Consider the following 11,344-nt stretch of genomic DNA (forward strand, 5'->3'; position numbering starts at 1 on the left):
CGTCAAGCCTTTGGCAGCATCAGTTCGTCATTTTCCGGAAGAAGTTACGAAAACAGCTTCGGTAAACGACTCGGCTTCTACAACAGGGAGACATTCGGCGAGTTCAACGTATTTCCCCAAGTACAGCCAGCGGAACCAGCGGGGAACATATCCCAATACGACAATACAGTGCCGGGTAATTTATGTGCATATACATATATATATATATACATATACATATACATATACATATACATATACATATACATATACATATATATACGACAATACAGTGCCGGGTAATTTATGTGCATATATAAATATATATATATATATACAGTGCCGGGTAATTTATGTGCATATACATATATATATATATATACATATACATATACATATACATATATATACGACAATACAGTGCCGGGTAATTTATATGTGTGTATATACATATATATACGACAATACAGTGCCGGGTAATTTATATGTGTGTATATATATATATATATATACAGTGAAATTCCTCTAAACTAGACACCCTTGGGACCAATTACAAAGTCTGGTTTTAAGAGGTATTCGGTTTAGAGAGGTTCTTTTCTGCACAGATATTTAAAAAAGGACTATGAAAACCGTCCGGTTTTGCGGAAATTCCAGTTTATAGAGGGTCTGGTTTTGAGAGGTTTCACTGTGTGTGTGTGTGTGTGTATAGATATATATAATTACAAGGGCAGATACATGATTTTTCTCGGGATGGATACAATTTTAGAGAAGGACACCTACAATATTAAAAATAACACTAAGAAAATGCGTTATGAATGCACATCATTTCAAGAGTGGTTGCAGTATATTTTTTATAGGATGTGGAGCATTGGTACACCCGTTTCAAGTGCCGTTTTTAATAATTATGTTTACTTATAATCCACAGTATACACTAAAATGCCCTGGAAACGCGTCTCTCAGCATGTCCATTTTGTTTTTTAATAACCCACCACCCCTTTACAAAATCCTGGATCTGTCCCTGAGGGGTGCACATTTGAAAACAATATTCTCAAGAACCAATAAAAAAGTAAATTATTCTGAGAGTGGCAGTCCTCTTTGTGGTGCGCAAAAATAATATACTCTCCAGTAAAGAATCTCCTCGGGAGTGGCTGTCCTCCTGTAGACGAGGCACTAGACAGAGATTCGTGGTTGTCCTCCTGTAGACAAGGCACTAGACAGAGATTCATGGAATCATCCAGTGTTTTGCCAAATGCCCATATGACTCTGAATTGTGTAGAGATACTGGGTTTTTTTTATCAAGGGTAAAGGTTTTGTCATACATGTTTATATATTGACCATCAACCCTAAAAAGGCCCAGTCCACAGAGAAATTACATCTAACAAACTAAAAAGAAGGAAATCCCCTACATTCATACTTTTAAAGAAATCCCCCATATTCATACTTTAAAGAAATCCCCTATGTTCATACTTTAAAGAAATCCCCTATGTTTATACTTTAAAGAAATCCACTATATATGTTCATACTTTAAAGAAATCCGCAATATTTATACTTTAAAGAAATCCTCTATGTTCATACTTTAAAGAAATCCACTATATTCATACTTTAAAGCAATACAAAATATTCATATTTTAAAGAAATCCCCTATGTTTATACTTTAAAGAAATCCCCTATATTTATACTTCAAAGAAATCCCATATGTTTATACATTAAAGGCATATTGTCACAGACCACTGACTTATTTAATGGTCTAACAAAGTATTACCTGAACAACAATAATATGATTTGTCCCTAAATGTACTTTATTCAACCATCTTCATAACCACCATACTCCATTTATTAATGATATTTTGTAAAAATAATTGTATTATGACAATGGTCCATAATTCAAAAACTAAAATTGCCGAGAGGGATGACATGGATCTCACTCCATCATGGTTCAGTTAAGATGATGCGATAGCTAGATTTGGTTTCCAACAATTAATGTAATTTTTATTTATTATCCATTTTTAGAGAAATAAGGTCCTTAAATCCATGACAGTATGCCTTTAAACTGACACTCTTTAAAGAAATCTCCTGTGTTTATATTTTAAAGAAATCCCCAATATTCATACTTTAAAGAAATTCCTTATGTTCATACTTTAAAGAAATCAACGATATTCATACTTAAAAAAATTCACTATATTCATACTTTAAAGAAATTCAATATATTCATACTTAAAGAAATTCACTATATTCATACTTTAAAGAAATCAACTATATTCATACTTAAAGAAATCAACTATATTCATACTTGAAGAAATCAACTATATTCATACTTTAAAGAAATTCATTATATTCATACTTAAAGAAATCAACTATATTCATACTTTAAAGAAATTCACTATATTCATACTTAAAGAAATTCACTATATTCCTACTTTAAAGAAATTCACTATGTTCATACTTTAAAAAATCCACAATATTCATACTTTAAAAAAATCCACTATATTCATACTTTAAAGAAATCCACTATGTTCATATTTAAACTGGTATTTTAAACACGAAAATGTATTTAAAACGTAATTTTAGTCGTCAAAAGGATTTTGATAGTCAGAAACATCGTACTATGGCTGCAAACTCGGAACTGTCCCTTTAATCGACAAATGTATTAAAATCTGAAACTAGAATTCACATCTTTATTGTTTTCAGTGACGTGTGGGAGCTCCTTGTGGCAGAATGGATCTCAACAGGCAGGGAGCGAGGTGAAAGGCAGCCGTGGACAGTTCTCCTGGGATTTCGTAGCTAACGAGCTGGATTTAGATAGAGAGGTAAATACAGTTGGTTATTTCCTAAACACCATATACATCGTACCTGGCTGTGACGTATGTAAGTGTATGTTTACAACTGTGTGTGGGTGGAATACACGGTGTTGTTGTTGTTGTTTTGTTGTTGTGGTTTGTTGTTTGGGGGGGGGGGGGGTTCCTAGCTTCCTGGTTTTGTAAGTTAGAGATTTAGGGTTTTTTGTGTACTTATATACCCGCAGAATGTGAATTAATGGACAGATGCTCTCTCTGTCTCTGTCTCTCTGTCTGTCTGTCTGTCTCTCTCTGTCTCTCTGTCTCTCTCTCTCTCGCTCTCTCTCTCTCTCTCTCTCTCTCTCTCTCTCTCTCTCTCTCTCTCTCTCTCTCTCTCTCTCTCTCTCTCTCTCTCTCTCTCTCGATCTCTCTCTCTCTCTCTCTCTTGATCTCTCTTGATCTCGATGTATAAGCTTCACCGAATGTAGTATGTTTGATATGTGGGTTTTTTACTTTGCTTTCAGTTCAAAATACAACGACCTCGATTACTTAGCCAACGAAACATCGTCTTCCGGGTGAGTATTCATAGACATCTGTATGTAATCTAGACTGATTGGCTACAAACAACACATTAGCCATAAGAGGAACTTCGACTCATAATGTTCGAACCTCACCAGAAAACAAGTAACTGCCTTTACCCGCGATCCCAATTATGCAAAAGATTTTAAAGTCACATATCCTAGTTTCAAACATAAACACGAAGTCTTTCTTGATCTTCAAACCGGGGACCCGTTCAACGAAGCGATCTTAGCGCTACGATCACTTGAACTACATACGGTAGTTATCCATTTAGGATGATCTTAGCGCTACGAACACTTTAACTACATACGGTAGTTATCCATTTAGGATGATCTTAGCGCTACGAACACTTGAACTACATACGGTAGTTATCCATTTAGGATGATCTTAGCGCTACGAACACTTGAACTACATACGGTAGTTATCCATTTAGGGTGATCTTAGCGCTACGATCATTTTAACTACATACGTTAGTTATGTACTTCAAGCGATCTTAGCGCTACGATCACTTGAACTGCATACGGTAGTTATCCATTTAGGATGATCTTAGCGCTACGATCACTTTAACTACATACGGTTTGATCAAAGTATGAACTACCAATATCAATAAGAGGAGGGCTGGTGTAACTCTAGCTATCTAATATTTCACTCTACATGGATTTTGTAAGGGTGGTGGTGGGGGAAGGGATAAAAATGGAAAATTTGAATTTTCTGAAAGGAGATACGCCAAGCTCATAAATGGAGTGAGATCTGGAGGGCGCACATTAAATCAATACATTTCTTCATGTGCAGGGCGAGTTGCTTCCCTCTATTTAGCAAATTTGGGGGATACTTTTTTCTGTTTTGTCGTTGAAAGATTTATTTTCTTAATAATAATGCAAATACGTCAATCGGGATGTAGTGAGTACGGTAGGTTATATATTTTTGATTTGTGTGTCCATTTGTTGCACTATTTCGGTTGAGAAATGGTTGAAACATGGTGCCACAAGTTTTGGAATACCAGCTACATATACATGTAGGGTATGTAACAATATTCGGACGTAGAAAGGACCACATTTTATATGTCCCTTCGGACTACATGCTCCCCGAAAACGTTTGAAATAAAGACACTCAGAGATGAGTTTTTAGGGAAATTAGTACCCCTCCCCTGCTTAAGGTGGATTCTCTCTCTCTCTCTCTCTCTCTCTCTCTCTCTCGCTCTCTCTCTCTCTCTCTCTCTCTCTCTCTCTCTCTCTCTCTCTCTCTCTCTCTCTCTCTCTCTCTCTCTCTCTCTCTCTCTCTCTCTCCCTCTCTCTCTCTCTCTCTCTCTCTCTCTCTCCCTCCCTCTCTCTCTCTCTCTCTCCCTCCCCCTCTCTCTCTCTCTCTCTCTCTCTCTCTAATCCGAATAGATTTAATGTGCATCTTGCACTATTGTTTTTACATATATTTCCCTGCGGAGAATAACTCGACCCCCCCCCCCCCCATACAAATTTAGCTCGCCACAGACACCCCTCAACCTGCATAGATTCTTGCATACACCCCCGCTCCATTTCGTCAACCCCCCCCCCCCCCCCCACACACACACACACACTGTTAATTGTCTAGGTTACAGCATAGTTGTTTTACTGTTTGTTTTATTTTTAGACCTCCAAATCGCAAGACGACTTCTCCGTGTGAATTCAACCAAAGAAATCGGAGACCTCGAGAATGTGTTGTTTGTCATGCACCGACATTTAATGTATTTGGTGTACAGAACAGGAAGTGAGATCGTATGGGGTGTTTTTTTTTTATCCTATGAGAGATGGATATGCCTTATGGGAGATAACTCTCTTACAAAACTGTTATAAATTTTATATTAATATGATTTTGTATTTCTTTTTTTTTTTTCTTATCCTCCTTAACACCCAGAAACTGGTGTGTTGATTTATTCATTCATCCATCCATCCATTCACCCATTACTTTGTTATTCTTTTTTTTTACTTCGGTCACTGTTTTTACATTGAAATACGTGCATCGTCATTCAGGCCTTGCTCGGCAGGAAGCACCTGATCCCGTCACTGACTGCTGGACCGGTCCTCAACTCTCCGTAGGCGCCAACCTCTCTTAGGACAGGCACCTCCTGTTTTGGGCTTAGTTGGACTTAAAACATTTCGGCCGCAGTTCAAACTTGTATGTTTATTTTTTTGTAAACAGTCCGACAGAGTTTATTTTGGCAGCCCGTCTAAATTGCTCAAATCACCTTAAAACCTTTTCGGTCGAGCACTCTAATTTTATTGTTTGGATTTTAGTAGCTCATATTCCGTTCGGTCTTTGACCAACTACGAAATTCGTATTCCAAATTCCGCCCACCTCAAACTTAACCCCCCGGCCCGGATCATATAGATCGGACTTTAAACTTTTAGACCTTCGTTCAAAATTTTATGTCGAAATTACTTCTTTTTTTTAAATATTATTAAATAGTCCGATCCTCTCTTCTTTCTCTTATTTATTTTGGGACTGTCCTTCAAAAATGCTCCAAATTATATAAATATTCGGCCGAGCAGTCAATTCATTTTATTGTTGTTGTAAAAAAAAAAAAAAAAAATTGTTTAATCCTATTCATTTCTTTTACTAATTGCTATTTTCAAAATTCTGTCCATTTTCACAACCACCCCCCCCCCACCCCCCCCCCCCCCCCCCCCCCGTTAAATTAGTTATCTTATTTATCTATCTAATTTCATTTTGACCGCCCAATCTAATCTAGTGACCAAATTTAATGAGTAGATTTTTTTTTTTTTATTAATTATATTAATTAGAGATGCGCATCAAAATTTTAAAGGCCCACTAATTAATTTTTGGATGTAAATTTCAAAATTGTCCCCATAATTTTTTCTGTCCCAGAGCAAGTCACTGGCTATCCAGAGACAGGCCCCGGGACGGACATGCTTGAAACTCTAGTGATATATGAGCATGTAAAAATTATTCGCACTAGCACTCGCATTGAATAATGTTTTAAAGCAAGGATAATCACAATCATAATACAGGGGTCGAAATTGACCAGCTCATCGGTCCAGCAATCTACACATTTTGCCGGTCCAAATCAAAACCCCGCCGGACCAAAACCTGATTGACTAAAACTAACATGTTAATATAAACGTAAAGTAATTGCCCGTGCAGGCGCCCGTGCAAGAGGTGAGTTACGAGGGTCGATTAACCTCCCTGCTCCAGCATATTTTCTTTCGTTTTTTCTTTACATTTTCCGGGAGCATGTCTACTACAATTTCTGCACACGCATTTACCGTGGTGATGTTGTCCGGCAAAACCCCCACACAAAACCTTTGGGATGTTAGTATTTTGAGCCCTGATTCAATAATATTATAAATTATGGTGGTACTAGACACACCAAGGTCATTAGAATCACTTCAGATGTTGGGAACTGGATTATCTGAGCAATAAAATGCAAGTAACGGGTGGGAATTGGTGGACTGTAAAAACGAGGAAATCTAGAGGGGTCCCGGAAATTCTTGAAATCCTAGATTAAAATCTGTGCCATCTGACACATTTTGGAGGAAAGGACGATTAAAATGCGAGGAAACGCAATGTTCCATGAGAGGAAAACAACTGATCCGAGGAGAATTCCCACCCCTGAGTGTCTATTTTCACTTCCTTTTTTTTCTTTTTCTTTTATTATTATTATTTTTTTAACCCAGCTCTAATATTTTCGTGTTTATGTCCAATTAAGGTTCAAGCATGCTGTCCTGGGCACATACCTCAGGTTTTTTTAGCTGTCTGTCCAAGACAGTGCCTTAGGTTTTAGTTGTTATTGGTTAGTGAGAAAGAAGACAGTATAGTGGTCTAACACCTACCCAATGAGTCCCTTAAAACTGGCTTTGGGTGGAAGCCGGTACCGGACTCCGAATGGCTTAACCACGACACAACGCTTTACAGTGTGCTAGCAGAGACCTACTTCTCTAGTATAAATTGATTATGGGTTCGCTGTGGCGTGCAATACCAATGAATCGATTATTTGGAGAGACCCTGAGAATAACTCAGTTATAAGATCGATTACCGTGACACGTGAGAAATCGTGCATCAGATGATTTACTATTACAGGAACATTTAGTGAAATATCTGAAGATAGCTGTGAAGAAACAGTGTTATCATCCATTAGTGAAGGCTTCTTTCTCACTCTTTAAACAAAAAAGTAAAGTTTGTTTTATTTAACGACGCCACTAGAGCACACTGATTTGTTTTATCTTATCATCGGCTATTGGACGTCAAACATATGGTCATTTTGACACTGTTTTTTAGAGGAAACCCGCTGTCGCCACATAGGCTACTCTTTTACGACAGGCAGCAAGGGATCTTTTATTTGCGCTTCCCACAGGCAGGATAGCACAAATCATGGCCTTTGTTGAACCAGTTATGGATCACTGGTCGGTGCAAGTGGTTTACACCTACCCATTGAGCCTTGCGGAGAACTCACTCGGGGTTTGGATTCGGTATCTGGATTAAAAATCCCATGCCTCGGCTGGGATCCGAACCCAGTACCTACCAGCCTGTAGACCGATGGCTTAACCACGAGGCCACCGAGGCCGGTACACACTCTTTAAACAAGACGGAGCTTCACACAATATCGAACGTAGTACAAACTGGTTGCAGGAAGCCGGGGCGTGTGCCAGGAATAGCGTGCTCGAACCTTGGCTGGATATAACAAAAAACAATTTAGTGATAGTTAATGCATTTAATTAATGATTATCTCTGATAGTCCATACTACTTTTAAATTACCTGTATGCTATTACCCGTGTGTTATTCCTTGTATGTTATTCCCAGTATATAGGTCATCTTGTAATATGGTTATATCGCACTAATATATATATATATATATATATAATATATAATGTTAACACACTTGTCAGATATCGTGCCATTTTAAATATATTCATACATCTGTTGTGGTGTTGTTTTATCTTTTATATATTTGTTAATCTACCCCTCCTATTTCTGTGGGTTCGCCCTGAATACAGGTAAAAAAGGCAAAGACAAAATGCAGGACGTGTGTATGGTAGTTGAACGAAATCCACGTCGTATGCACGAAATAAAAGAGACTTGTATATTTAATTTACTACGGCCAGCAATCAAATGTTTAAAATAATTCACGGTATAAGACAAGAGTTATTTTTCAATCTTCAACTGGTGTTAAGGGGCGGGACGTAGCCCAGTGGTAAAGCGCTCGCCAGATGCGCGGTCGGTTTAGGTTCGATTCCCGTCGATGGTACGTGATATCCTGTTTGTGGGATGATGTATATAAAAGATCCTCTCCTGCTCATCCTAAAAGAGTACCCCATTAGTAGTAGGGAGGCCTATATACTCCCATGACCTACTTCCCGTGACCTTGAACTTGGTGTTTGGCAATGACCTTGGTGTGCAGGTGCGCGACTTTGGTGTGTAGGTGCGTAACCAATTTGAGGAGGGGGTCAACGCCCGCCCGTGTCCCTGACCTAGTTATAGGGACCGTGCTATCCTGTCTGTGGGATGGTGTATATATAAGATCCCTTGCTACTAATGGAAAGTGTAGCCAGTTTCCTCTTTGAAACTGTCAAAATTATGTTTGACATCCAATAGTAGATGATTAATAAATCAATGTACTCTAGTGGTGTCGTTAAACAAAACAAATTTTAACTTACCACTTCTAAGGACTCTGCCCGACGTCAGGTAGTGTGTTTAATTTTAGCGCGCTGAATGTTGAATGGGTAACTCTTTATATCCGGTAAGTGGTGGCATCATGTTTTCTTGTCGGTCGCTAAATAAAATACTCTACGAAACTTCTAGAAGTTACATTCTCAAAAACGCTAAGCGTGTGACAGAAATAGATAGGTACAAAGAGTTAATTGACCAACCTACGTATTGATAGCCCGGAGTCGTCCTACAAAGCAGTCACAAAAGAGAGCGCTGCATGGTTGAAGCTTTATTAACCCTGTGTCGGTATAGCCTCTCTTAGAAACATACTTATCTGCCCTTGGTTTTCATCGTGCTAAGCGGTCCCAATTAGCCACTAAATTATTTCCGGCGCGTTACGCTCCAGTCGCTTGCAACAAAGGCCCTTTGTTACTACTGAATTGTGGAGTAGTTGTCGACTTGTTCTTTTATTTTTTGACGTTAATAAAGTTTTCTATTACTATTATTGTTCGTCAGATTGTGTCAAATCTCCTTCTTTTACAGAAAAGAAAATGTACCATATGTTTTGTGCTCAACAAAAATACTTACGAACACGTTAAAACGGCACCTTAATAAAGTTTTGATATTAAATTTGCAAGTAATATGCATGTGTTTGTGTATATATCTCTGTGTACGAATGGAAGTACATTAATTTGACTAAATGACTAGCTGCGATTTTCTGTACCGCTAGCTGCATTATTAACTACGACCTATACAGAAATTCACTTCCTCGCCTAACGATAAGGTTTCTACTGTCTGACTCGCAAACAAATCGGAACAGCGAGTCCAGTGTCATTGTCAGACGGACATAGTGTTACGGACACAATTTCATGTGAAATTTAATAGTTACGATAGACTATCTACCTGCAATTATTAATATTATGCACAACCATTAAGCATTCCATGTTGTGTTTGTGTGTGTATGTATGTATATATATATATATATATATATAGACCTTAGGCGAGCACGCTGTCTGCTGCTGGCCTATATGCCACCCACTGATGTAATAAATAAACAGCCACATACTTATTAATAGGTAATCGAATGAAATAATACACTTAGTTTTCTTTTTTCGTTCATTCCATGCATGGTAACTATATTGTATGCGATTTACTATATGTTCGATTTATGATTAATACTATTCATTCATTTGTACTATTTTTCAAACGAAAACAAGAACGAAAGCAAAAAGGAAAACCAGTTTGGAAAATGATCAATTGAGCTAGTTCTCCTTCCAGCCAGTAAAGCACGATTGGTATAACAAAAGCCGTGGTGTATGTTATCCTGCCTGTAGGATGGTGCATATAATAGATCATTTACTACTAATGAAAAACATGTGGCGGATTTTCTCTCCAACACCAGACGTCAAAATACAAATGTTTGACATCCAATAGCAGACGATTAATAAATCAATATGCTCTAGTGGTGTCGTTAAACGAAACAAAACTTAAACCTAAAACATTTTGTATACAGCTACAATGTCAAGGCGACCAACCTCTTAGAAATATTTTCCCGGAATTTTCTGATATTTTAATTTTTATGCGCGTGAACGTCCTTTTCAAAACAATAATTTAAAGCACATGAAAACGTCATTTTCATAAAAGCAATTTTAAACAGTGCGAAAATGTCATGTTTGACATATGTTTGCAAAATAACTATACAAATGAGTATATAATTATTTATACGTGAACTGGAATTTCCTAATAAAAACACTTTTGGGGAGCCAGGGTACAGGAAAATAAACGCGTTCTCATTTAACTTACTTGAATAAATGAATATCGGTAGGTATATTAAGGTCATGGATGCGTCATACAATAGATTAGAGGTGGCCAAATATTATTTAGTCAAATGCTTCATGTGAGAGCCAATGGAAAGAAGACAATTGTTGGTTCGTTTGTTTTCATATATGGCTTCAATTTACTCGACATTTTCATTGGTCGGCTGTTGACAATAGACACACGCCCGCGGCTTTGGTAATGGCACAAAACTAGACAAAATGGAGATCAGGTTGGAATGAGTGATAATGATATTTAATTCTAAGAATGTAGAATGTAATAAGAATTAGTTGCTTAAAGAAACAATTCGAGTAAAAAAAAAAAATTAAATCCAAATATTTGGCATCAATTCCGGAAATCCGAGTATGTGATGAAAATTCCAGATTTTTCGGAAAATTCCGGATAGTCAGCTTGTAGTGTATATTTTACCAATATCTTGTTACATGCTGCCATGGTTGTGTAGGGTTTCATGCACTCTTAATATATCACGATTTGAACTTTTACATACAATTATCAAATCGTATATATGTTACAGTCAATCTGTGAAACCATTCATTAC

The 11,344-nt window shown here is 37.5% G+C and overlaps 1 long non-coding RNA gene across 1 annotated transcript; it reads left to right on the forward strand.

The window, feature by feature from the left end:
- The first annotated feature begins 6 nt into the window (after positions 1-6).
- Positions 7-5,173, forward strand: LOC121366918. Its single transcript, XR_005957262.1, has 4 exons — positions 7-175; positions 2,668-2,786; positions 3,278-3,328; positions 4,956-5,173. It is a non-coding gene; the product is annotated as an uncharacterized LOC121366918 (long non-coding RNA).
- Positions 5,174-11,344: the final 6,171 nt, after the last annotated feature.

Source organism: Gigantopelta aegis, unplaced genomic scaffold, assembly GCF_016097555.1.
Source record: "Gigantopelta aegis isolate Gae_Host unplaced genomic scaffold, Gae_host_genome ctg7707_pilon_pilon, whole genome shotgun sequence".
Taxonomy (NCBI): domain Eukaryota; kingdom Metazoa; phylum Mollusca; class Gastropoda; order Neomphalida; family Peltospiridae; genus Gigantopelta; species Gigantopelta aegis.